This window comes from Mirounga angustirostris, unplaced genomic scaffold (assembly GCF_029215605.1).
Source record: "Mirounga angustirostris isolate CCGP_5_RB_7025 unplaced genomic scaffold, mMirAng1.0.hap1 SCAF_1, whole genome shotgun sequence".
Taxonomy (NCBI): Eukaryota; Metazoa; Chordata; class Mammalia; order Carnivora; family Phocidae; genus Mirounga; species Mirounga angustirostris.
This window is the reverse complement of record NW_026991709.1, coordinates 70,728,035-70,740,409: the sequence shown is the minus strand read 5'-3', so window position 1 is coordinate 70,740,409 and position 12,375 is coordinate 70,728,035.

The window sequence follows — 12,375 nt, the reverse complement described above, 5'->3', positions numbered from 1 at the left end:
ATTCTTGGCATCAAAGATGTCTTCATAGACCACATAAGCTGTTCCTCTAGTTTCGGGTGTATTCCCCATTCGCCCTCTTGGCCACTTGCATCGCCATCTTGGCGGGCTGATAAGGTTACCGCAGCAAACACTGGAATTCCTCCAGACACCTCCGGAGCTCGCTCTACCAGACCGCAACACCACGTCAAGGCCAGAACATCAACCAAAGGGATCATTCTTACAGTGGTATCACCAGGGCTTACAGTGGTCATGCGTCATATGTACATTTGCCAAAGGTAGCAAAAAAATGTTCAGGATCAGAGATTCTTCTGTATCTACATAGTATTCCATTGTACAGATGTAGATGGTATATTTTAAAAGTTGTCCTTAGGTTGTTTTTCCTTTCACTATTACAAACAGTGTCACAGCAAATAACCTTGTACATTCTCTGTTTTGCACATTTGTAAAACTATAAGTTATGATTAGAAGGGAATTGCTGGGTATGTCTATTCTAAATTTTAATAGATATTGCTAACTTGTCCTTCAAAGAAGTTCATTCATCCATTCATCCATGAACACCTGTTACATGCTGAGCCTGTATTATTCTGGAGTCTGGGTATGTAGCAGTATACACAACAAAGTCCTTGCCTTTATAAGGTTTCCAATCTAGTGGGAGAGGACAGACAATAAACATAAATACATAGAATAATGTCACATGATAAGTGCTTGGAATTAAAAACATGGTAAAAAGAGAATAATGGAGGGGTTTGGAAGCCACTTTTTTTGACAGCAATCAGAGAATGCCTCACTGTAGAGGTGGGACATTTGAGTAAAGACTTGAAGGAGGTAAGGAAAAAGCGATATGCATTTCATGAGTAGTAGAGAAAGGTAGGTGTGTGGGCCCCCAGGGGTGGAGTGTGCTTGGCTTACTTGAGGAAGAGCAAGGCCATAGATGTGGCTAATATAGATTGAGCAAGAGAAAAATGGTAGGAGATGAAGATGGAATGTATTTTACCAATGCATAGTACTTCAATGAAGGTTGTACCAACTTTATAAACAGTCGGCAGTACATGAGGGTACCTGTTTTCCCCACATGCTCATCAACAGACAGTGTTCTTAAACTTGTTGATCTTTGCCAATTTTATAATTTAAAAATGGTATCTTGTATTAATTTGAATTTCTTTTATTATGAGTGCAATTGAGCATTTTCATACACTTAACAATTTTTTTATGATATCACATCATTTGCTCATTTTTCTATTGTGTTACTGGTCTTTTTCTTACTGATTTGTAAAAAGTTCTTTATTGGGGCACTTGGGTGGCTCAGTCGGTTAAGTGTCTGCCTTTAGCTCGGGTCATGATCCCGAGGTCCTGAGATCGAGCCCCGCAGTGGGCTCCCTGCTCAGCATGGAGTCTGCTTCTGCCTCTCCCTCTGCTTGCCACTCCCCCTGCTTGTACTCTCTCTCTCTGTCAAATAAATAAATCTTTAAAAAAAAAAGTTCTTTATTAAGGAAAATAGTCCTTGGTCTGTGATATGAGTTGCAGATATTTCCACATTTTTCATTTGTGTTTTGACTTTGTTTATGATATTTTTTCCAGGCAGATTTTTTTTTCAAGTCAAATTGATCAATATTTTTCTCTGTGCTTCTGCATTTTTGTCATATTTAGAGAGGCATTCCTCACCCCAAGCTTTTTTTTTTTTAATCCCATGATTTTTTCTACACAGGAATTTATTTTGGTACAAAATACAAGATGTGAATCCCAACTTTACTTTTTCCCAGATGCACATCGAACTCTCCCAACACTACTGTATACTGAATTACCTATATTTCCCTCAATGATTTTAAAGTGCATGCTTTATCATATACAAGTTCCCATATGTATCAAAATAGCTATCTTTTGATTATATTAATGTCATCTGTAGCACACTTTCCCAATCTGTTTTTTGATGTTTATTGAGCACATCTTGTGTTCACTAAATGAAGAGCTACAGTAAGATACAAAATGAGCCATAACTTTTGCCTTTGAGATATTAACATAGTTTTGCAAAACAAGAAAACTAGCATATATAAGCTAGAGGTACTGACTAAAGCAGGAGGGGGAGATCATGTGAGCTGAACAGGTTTTTTTTTATGTATCTTATCTAAACCAAATTCTGAGCTCTTTCAAATTTTTTCCATTATAAAATGAATACATAGTCAATACCCATTATCTTAAAATTTAGACAGATACCAGAGTGTAAAAGTAAAGGGAAAATTCTCTCCTCAACTTCACTCAATTCCAACTCTGCAGAGAATTTGGCTTCCCTAGAGGGCTCTGGATCCCATCATCTCTTGTGACCTGGCCTCAGCAATATTCTTTCTCTCTCTCTGCCTCTTCCTCATTTTCAGCTTCATTCCCTTCTGGCTCATTCTCTACAGTCTGTAAACATGCATAAGACCTTGCCATATTAAAACAAGAAAACATCGCTTTATCTTTCTTTACCTAATACCATATCTAACCAAATTATAACTCACCTAGTTGTTAGATAAATCTAACCCTTTCCCCACTACTGCACCCTTTAGAGCAGATCTGGCTCTAGTCTGATTCTAGACTAGACTGAACTAGACTAGACTAGACATGCTCAGCCTGTGAAACTCAATACTTTGAGACCTGCCCTTAAAGTTCGGTTTGGCTCTGGGTTATTCTGTCTGTTGGATCCCTAAGGATCTCTGGTTCATTGAGAGGCGTAGGTTTGTTCACATGTAAGCCTGGAAATAAAATTCAGTTTGGATCTCTTAGTGTACTTAATGTACTGTAGTCTTCACAAAGATTGTATATAAATCCCTGGGTCAGCATAAGAATTGAGTACCAATTCAACAAGTGTGTAATCAAGTACCCTGTAGGTCAAGGTACTGTGAGTGGTCACCTTAAACATTATGTCCTGAGAGGTTCACCAGATCTGCTCCCTTGCACTTTTGCAATTATTTTACTCAGGTTTTTTTGTAATTATTTCATCATCTATCTAATGTTTTGACAAAATGAGTAGATGAAAATTGAGGAAAGGTCATTGGATTTGGCAACTAGGTCGCTGTTGATATTCAAGAATGAAGATTAAAGGGAGTGATTGGATAGAAATTGCAGGATAGGGATGCCTGGGTGGCTCAGTCAGTTAAACATCTGCCTTCAGCTCAGGTCATGATCCCAGAGTCCTGGGATCAAGCCCCTCATCGGGCTCCCTGCTTAGCGAGGAGCCTGCTTCTCCCTCTGCCTGCCACTCCCCCTGCTTGTGCTCTCTCTCTCTCTCTGACAAATAAATAAATAAAATCTTAAGAAAAAAAAGAAAAAGAAATTGCAGGATATTATGAAGAAAACGTAGGATCATAGACCTAAATGAGAAAGCTAAAACTGAAAAAAAAAAAAAAAAAAGCTAAAACGAAATAGCTTTTAGAAGAAAATAAAGGAGAAAATCTTTATGACCTTGGTGTCTCACTTCAGGCTGTTATAACAAAATACCATACCAGCCTGATCGGTTTCTGGTAAGGACCTCTTCCATGTTGCAAGCTACCCACTTTCAGAGCATAGCAAGCCAGCCCTTTCATGACTCATTTTGAGGGCACTAATCCCATTCATGAGAGCTCCACCCTTACGACCCCCTCTAAGTCTAATTACCTCCCAAAGGCCCTACCTTATAATACCATCACTTTGGGGTTTAGGGCTTCAGCATATAAATTTTGGGAGGACATAAACATTCAGTGCATAGGGGCGCCTGGGTGGCTTCGTCGGTTAAGCGTCTGCCTTCGGCTCAGGTCATGATCCCAGGGTCCTGGGATTGGGCTCCCTGCTCGGCAGGAAGCCTGCTTCTCCCTCTTCCACTCCCCCTGCTTGTGTTCCCTCTCTTGCTGTCTCTCTCTCTGTCAAATAAATAAATAAAATCTTTAAAAAAAAACAAAAACCATTCAGTGCATAACACTAGGTGTAGGCAAAGAGATCTTTGAATTGACACCAAAAACCTGATTTATAAAAGGAAAAAATTTATATATTGGACTTCCTCAAAATTTAGAAATTTTGTACTCTGAAGACAACGTTGAGAACATAAAACAGACTGAAAGAAAATATCCACAGATTATAGCTAAAAAAACACTTGTATCCAGCATATAAAGAGAACTCTTGGGCGCCTGGGTGGCTCAGTCGGTTAAGCAGCTGCCTTTGGCTCAGGTCATGATCCCAGGGTCCTGGTACTGAGCCCTGCATCGGGCTCCCTGCTCTGTGGGGAGCCTGCTTCTCCCTCTCCCTCTGCCTGCTTCTCTGCCTACTTGTGCTCTCTCTCTCTCTGTCAAATAAATAAATAAAATCTTTAAAAAAAAAAAAAAAGAGAGAACTCTTACAATTTGGGACGCCTGGCTGGCTCAGTCAGTGGAGTATTCAACTCTTGATCTCAGGGTAGAGATTACTTAAAAATAAAATCTTTTGTGGCACCTGGGTGGCTCAGTTGTTAAGCATCTGCCTTCCGCTCAGGTCATGGTCCCAGGGTCCTGGGATCGAGCCCGGCATAGGGCTCCCTGCTCAGCGGGAAGCCTACTTCTCTCTCTCCCACTCCCTCTGCTTGTGTTCCCTCTCTCGCTGGCTGTCTCTCTCTCTCTGTTAAATAAATAAATAAAATCTTTTTAAAAAAATAAAAAAATTTTAAATTTTATTTATTTATTTGAGTGAGAGAGAGAGATTGAGAGAATGAGTGGGAAGAGGGGCAGAGGGAGAAGCAGACTCCCCACTGAGTAGGGAGCCTGCTGAGACTCGATCCCAGGACCCCGGGATCATGACCTGAGCCAAAGGCAGACACTTAACCCAGGGGCCCTAAAAATAATATCTTAAAAAAAAAAAAAAAAACAACTCTTACAACTCAATAATAAAAGAAAGAACCCAGTTTAAAAATGAACAAAAGATGGATGCCTGGGTGGCTCCGTTGGTTAAGCGTCCAACACAATAAATAAATAAAATCTTTAAAAAAAATGAATAAAAGACTTACATAGACATTTCACCAAAGAAGATATGCAAATTGTTCATAAGCACTTGAAAAAATGTTCAACATCACCAGCCATTAAAGAAATGCAAATTAACAGGGGCAACTGGCTGGCTCAGTCGGTAAAGCATAGGACTCTTGATCTCAGGGCTGTGAGTTCAAGCCCCACATTGGGTATGGAGCCTACTCAAAAAAAAAAAAAAAAAAGCAAATTAAAACTATAATGAGATAGTACTTCACACCCATTAGAATGTCTATAATAAAAAAAGATGATTAGAAATGTTAATGAGGATATAGACAAATTGGAACATTGTTGGTGGGAACATAAAATGACTGAGCCATTTCAGAAAACAGTTTGGCAGTTTCTGAAAAAGTTACACATAAACTGGGGCACTTGGGTGGCTCAGTCAGTTAAGCATCTGCCTTTGGCTCAGGTTATGATCTCGGGGTCCTGGGATCAGCCCTGCATCTGGGCTCCCTGCTCAGTGGGGAGTCTGCTTCTCCCTCTCCCTCTGCCTCTCCCCCCCTCCCGCCCCCGCTTGTGCTCTCTCTCTCTCTCAAATGGATAAGTGAAATCTTAAAAAAAAAAAAAAAAAAGGGCACCTGGGTGGCTCAGTTGGTTAAGTGACTGCCTTCAGCTAGGTCATGATCCTGGAGTCCCGGATCGAGTCCCACATCGGGCTCCCTGCTCAGCTAGGGGTCTGCTTCTCCCTCTGACCCTCTCCCTTCTCATGCTCTCTGTCTCTCATTCTCTCTCTCAAATAAATAAATAAAATCTTTAAAAAAAAAAAGTTACACATAAACTTACTATACTACCCAGTAGTTCCACCCCTGGAATCTATGCAAGAAAAATAAAGACATATGTCCACCCAAAGAATGTACTTGAATGTTCATAACAGCCTAAAAAGGGAAACACTTCAATTATCCATCAGTTGGCAAGGGAAGAAACAAAAGTGTAATATCTACATGATAGAATAGTGATCAGCAATAAAACATTATGTTAAATGAAAGAAGCCAGACCAAAAAACTACGTATCATATGATCCATTTATATGAAAAAGCCAAAAAGGCAACTCTATAGAGACGGAAAGCAGACTAGTGGTTGCCTGAGGCTGAGGCTGAGGAATGGGAATTGACTGCACATGGGTCAGTGGATGATGGGGGTGACGGAAACACTCTAAAACCAGATTTCGTGACATTTGCACAATTCTGTAAATTCACTAAAAATATTTGATCTCTGCACTTAAAAACAGGCAAATTTTATGGTGTATATATATTTAGGTATGTATGGTTTACCTCAATAAAGCTATTAAAAAATAGGGGGGGCACCTGGGTGGCTCAGTTGGTTAAGCATCTGACTCTTGGTTTTGGCTCAGGTCATGATCTCAGGGTCGTGAGATCAAGCCCCCCTCCCCTGCCTTGGGCTCCTTGCTCAGCATTCAGTGTGGAGTGTACAGAAGATTCTTTCCCTTCCTCCCCCTCCCCCTCTGCTCCTCCCCAACTAGTGCTCACTCTCTCTCTCTAAAATATATACAGAAATAAAATCTTTAAAAAAAAATAGGAAACAGAATAGAATTAATGTCATCAGATCATTTTTTCTAAGAATGAACAAGAGGGTTAAAGATACGTGTAAAACTTCTCTAAACACACATAAGAGATGGAAATTGAAAAAGATTGGAGAAGGGATGGAATAAAGGCATTCATTTGAAAGACAATTCTTGAGTACTTACTCTATGGAAGCTCTCCAGGAGGTCTGAAAAGGACATCTGGCTTTAAAAGAGATGGAAGAGCCCGAAGACTGATATGGACCAGTTAGGATGGCAGGAGCAAGTTGCAGTTTACGATTTAGGTCTTCTTCTTAATGAACCTGGCAGAGCCATCTACCTAATTATAGTAAGGAGGAGCTAGAGGAGAGAGTGAGGAAGTGGGGTGAAAATGAGAGGTGAGCAGAAGAACTTTTGTTAAGATGGAAGGGTAATGTTGGATGTGTTCAACATAGATGGAGAAAGTAGAATGTCGGGGTTGAACGAAAATCTACAATCTAGGAGTTACAAGCTAAAAAGGATGTCCCCCATCCTTACCTCCTCTCCCCTAAAAACAAGCAAAATTACTTCTGGTGGTCAAATTGGTAAGAATGTTGATGACTGAATTAACAACCACCTTCAAGCTCAAAAATTTTAGCTTTTATGGCTATAAAAGTCCTTGCCTCAATGGTTCACCATTTCACACTACAGCAGATACTGTGAATTACCTACCCAATATCCTTTTCCCCTTCTTCATTGCCTGCAGAGACCCAATATTATTTCTTTATGTATAACTGCTCCCACATAAGTCACAGATCCAGAGGCAAATTTTGATTGGTCTCAATAATTCCCAGTGGTCCCATTTCTTTGTCTATGATTGGCTTAGAGATGGGTGTGTTACTCAGTAATAGCCAATGACATGTGTAGAGGATCTACAAGGACTTGTGGAAAAATTGTTCTCTATTTGTTGGAGAAAAGAAAAGTCCCCTCTAGTTCTCTGGACATGGTTATATCTGGATGTGACACCTGGAAATACTGTTGGCAGCCTGAGGATAACACTAATCATTTAATGAGAGCAGAACAGAGAGAATCACAGAAAGATGGAGCCAGAACCCTAGCATATAACACCTGGAGTTATGGACTCTTGTGAAATTACCTTCTGGAGGAGCAACGGCTCAAATGTTGAAAGGTCCTGGGAACACTGACGAGAGGCAGAGAGCAGAAGAAAATCAGCCAGATCCTAAAAGCATTGGGTAGGTATAAAATGCTTACTATGGTTTGGGACAACAGCATCAGTAATTTAAAGAAGAAAATGTAAAAGGACAGAATTAATAGTGGATGTGTAGAAAAAGGAAGAGAAAAAGTATGGAGGAAAAAAGTGATAAAAGATTAGTTGTTTTTTTTAAGTCAGAAAAAGTTCTTGTTCTACCAGAAGCAAACAAACAAAAAAATGGTAATACATGTTCAAGACAGGCAGGATATTCTTTGAATGAATGCTCCTTGTTCCTTTTTTTTTTTCTTAAGATTTTATTTATTTGTCAGAGAGAGCACAAGCAGGGGGAGCGGCAGGCAGAAGGAGAAGCAGGCTTCCCGCCGAGCAGGGAGCCCGATGATCCCAGGACCCTGGGATCATGACCTAAGCCAAAGGCAGACGCTTAATCAGCTGAGCCACCCAGACATCCCGATGCTCCTTGTTCCTAACCTAAATATGGACACCCTACTGTATGATTAGGGGTGTAGGAGCCTTTGAGTTTCTGGTAAGAACTCTTAGATTAGCAAATTCGATTAGGACTGCCTTCTTGACTTTAACCATATGCTTCAATACTTAAAAGGAAATTTTAACCAGAGCCAAGCATCTGTCATCAGTACTGTTAAATATTTGTTGATTCCATTGTCTTTCTTTCCTGTTTTTAGATAGTGAGTACTACATAATCTTCACATTTCTGATTGGATGCATTCTCCACTGACAAGAAACTCAAAGGTATCCATTATTTCTGATAATTAACCACAAAATAGAATGGATACATTAAAATCCTAATGTAGTCTTCAAAAGTTCATTTTACCCAAAACTTAATCTCTTCCCTCACTTGACCTCTTTTCCCTCTGCTCTATACCAAACACTCTCACCCTGAAATGAGTTATCAACTTACAACAAAAGAAATTTGGGGAGATTATGTTGTCTCCCTCTCATATCCACTGTTTACCACTTGAGAAGTACTAACACTCCAAAACAGGGAAAAGACTAACAGTAGAAGTGTATACAAGCTTTATATTAAAAATGTTATTAAGTTATATAAAATATATATATATGAAAAATATAAAGATTTGTGTTAAAAAATTATCCAAAACTTACAAATAAGGGAAAAGATGAGGGCCATGCATCTTTTTCATTATTATACTGCCAGCATTATTTAAAAGCTTTCCCGAGGATTCCTAATTTTCTAGGATAATGTATCTATGTTTGACATGGCTACTTACTATTTGATTAAAGCCCAGATACTGTGCATTTACACGTTAATTAAAAAATTTCTGTCCAGTAGAGAATGTAATCAATAGGTTTATTTGCCTCTAGGACATTAACCTAGCAATTTTATTCTAACATTCCTTTGTGAAAGCCTACAAATTCTTACTTCTTCAAAATATTTTTTGAACCAGTTTTACCATCTCATTGGTCCCCTTCATCAATAAGTTAATAAGTCTCAGACATGTGTTCATTTTATATTGGTATGAGAGCTACGGGTTTTTACATTTTTTTAAACTATACTTTGACACCTGGTAGCCCATCTGATAAAAGGATTAACATTTTTTTTAACCTTTGGGGACATAGTTTTGATATAATAGGTTGACATATTTTAAACTTTCAACTTTTGACATTTCCACCTGTGAGAGGAGCCGGGAACAGGAAACAGGCAAAAGAGGAAGAGGCCAAGTTGAAAAATCAGACAAATAAAGGACAACTGCCATATGAGGAGTCACCCCCCTTTGGGTTCCAGCTGGCCCTAGCAAGCAAGCCATGTCACTATCTTCCTGACTTGGCCTCTGGGCAGGCCTACCCTCCTACAGCCAAGTTAACCTGTCGGACTCCAGAATAAGAGTGCTGGGGGCAGCAATCTGGCTGGAAAGGTTGGGGAAAGGGTGGTAGCCAGGAGAATTGTCTTCAACACATATAGCAAATGCACTGTACGTCTTGAAGTCCCTCCCCGGCTACTCCTTGACTCTGCCATTACCCACAGCCATAGTTCCATCTTAAGGGAACTAGGATATTTAACTATTCCTGCTAAAATTAAAAACAAAAAGCCCCCACTACCATTAGAGGGCAGTGCGTGTGTGTGTGTGTGTGTGTCTTTAATTTATTAAAAGACAGCTTTGGCTTGGCACTGGAAGGATGTTAGTAATATTTTCTTAAAATGTAAGCCACATGCCTACACTTACATCCAGAGTGAATGCTGGGGTGAACCTTGCCCAGCCGTTACATTGTTTTTAAATCATCTTTTTAAAATGCTAGGTTTTCTGTGGTGTACTTAGCTTCATTCATTTTAAGCACCTAATATGTGCCAAGCACTATTCTGGATAATAGTGATAGAGAGGAGAACATGGCAGATAGGAACCCACGTTCACGGAGCTCACATTTCAGTGGGGAGAAATAAGTAAATAAGAAAAATATTATATGACTATAAGCGCTGTGCAGATAAATTAAGGTAGGGCTGTATGGGGTTAATCCTTCCCTTAATCATCATTCCCTCCTACAAAATGTAGAAAGGAAAACAAGGAAAGAAAATTCTGTCAGCCTGATAAAGCCACGAATGCAAATTCCAAGATCATGTAACTAAAACACCTGTATGACTAAGTCACATTTTATAACACTTTTATGCCCAATAAACTTTGTTTTTAAAATCCAACTTCATCTTTTCCTAACTGTTTCTAATTTTTGTCCATTCCTCTGTGTGACTTCATCTTCTTCAAAAGGCTAATGAGATGTCACCCTAAGGGAAAGGAACCAGGGGTTAGTGTCTCTGCTCTCCCTCCCCATGGGCCAAGTTTTCAGCCACAGCTGAGCCAAGCCTCTCCTTAGGGGGAGGCTGATGAGGTTTGTGTGCACGGGAGAACCTGCGTGCTCAGTTGTCTCTGAAACTGATGACCAAGGAGAAAGACTCCTCAGAGAACAGAATACCTTCATCTTTGTCCCTTCCCCTCCATTTCCTCATGTGTAAAATGATATGTGTATACTTGTTTTCACTGGGCCAACGTAAAGCCTAAATAAGGTAGTGCGTGCATAGTGCTGTACCTGGCCAGGAGTACGTATTTGATAAATGGAAGTTTAAAAAAATGTCTCTTGGGCACCTGGGTGGCTCCGTTGGTTAAGCAACTGCCTTCAGCTCAGGTCATGATCCTGGAGTCCCGGGATCGAGTCCCACATCGGGCTCCCTGCTTGGCAGGGAGTCTGCTTCTCCCTCTGACCCTCCTCCCTCTCATTCTCTCTGTCTCTCATTCTCTCTCTCTCTCAAAAAAAAAAAAAAAAAAAAAATCTTAAAAAAAAAAAAATAAGGGCGCCTGGGTGGCTCAGTTGGTTAAGCGACTGCCTTCGGCTCAGGTCATGATCCTGGAGTCCCGGGATCGAGTCCCGCATCGGGCTCCCTGCTCGGCAGGGAGTCTGCTTCTCCCTCTGACCCTCCCCCCTCTCATGTGCTCTCTGTCTCTCTCATTCTCTCTGTCTCAAATAAATACATAAAATCTTTAAAAATAAATAAATAAATAAATAAATAAATAAATAAATAAATAAATAAATGTCTCTTGCCCTCATGCACTATTGGTGGGAATGTAAACTGGTAAAGCCACTGCAGAAAACAGTGTAGAGTTTTCTCAAAAAATTAAAAATAGAAATACCATATGGTCCAATAATTCCACTACTGGGTATTTACCCCCTCCCCAAATGAAACACTGCTTTGAAGAGATACATGCACCCCTCTGTTCATTGCAGCATTATTTACAATAGCCTAGATATGGAAGCAACCCCGTTCCACTGATAGATGAATGGACAAAGAAGATGTGGAATATTAGCCATAATACACAATGGAATATTAGCCATAAAAAAGAACGATCTTGCCATTTGCGACAACATGGATAGACCTCGAGGGTATTATGCTAAGTGAAATAAGTAAGAAAGACAAAAACAAATATCATATGATTTCACTTATACGTGGAATCTAAAAAACCAAAAGGAACAAACAAAAAGTAAACTAAAAGCAGAAACAGACCCATAAATATAAAAGACAAACTGATGGTTCCTAGAGGTGAGGGGTGTGGGGGCATGAGCAAAATGAGTGAAGAGTGGGAAATACGGGCTTCTAGTTAATGGAATGAAGAAGTCACAGGAATGAAAGGCACAGCATAGGGAGTATAGTCAATGGTTCTGTATTAGAGTCGTATGGGGACAGATGGTCGCTACACTTGTGGTGAGCGCAGCATAGTATATGGACCTGTCATAGCACTATGTTGTACACCTGAAATTAATTTAACATTGTGTGTCAACTATACTTCAATTTAAAAAATTTTTTTAATTGAAAAAAAAAGAAGGCTCTTGCCTCTAGTGCTCTCGTAAGCTCCAGATATATGTTAGTGGTGTACATTTGTACTTTCAGATGTACAGAAGGAACACTAAAATTCAAGGCAGCTGAGGCTGGGCAGTAATAGCTCACTGAAGAACAGGAGCAAGATTTTATAATATTTTGAATGACTGCTCTAAAACCAATAGGATGAACTATTACGGAGATCCAGAGCTTCCATTAAGAAATATGAACTGCAGGAGCACAGGCTGGGAAAGAATTCACTTAACAGCAATTAGCGTGAGACAGAGGGGTTTTAACTGACAGTAGAT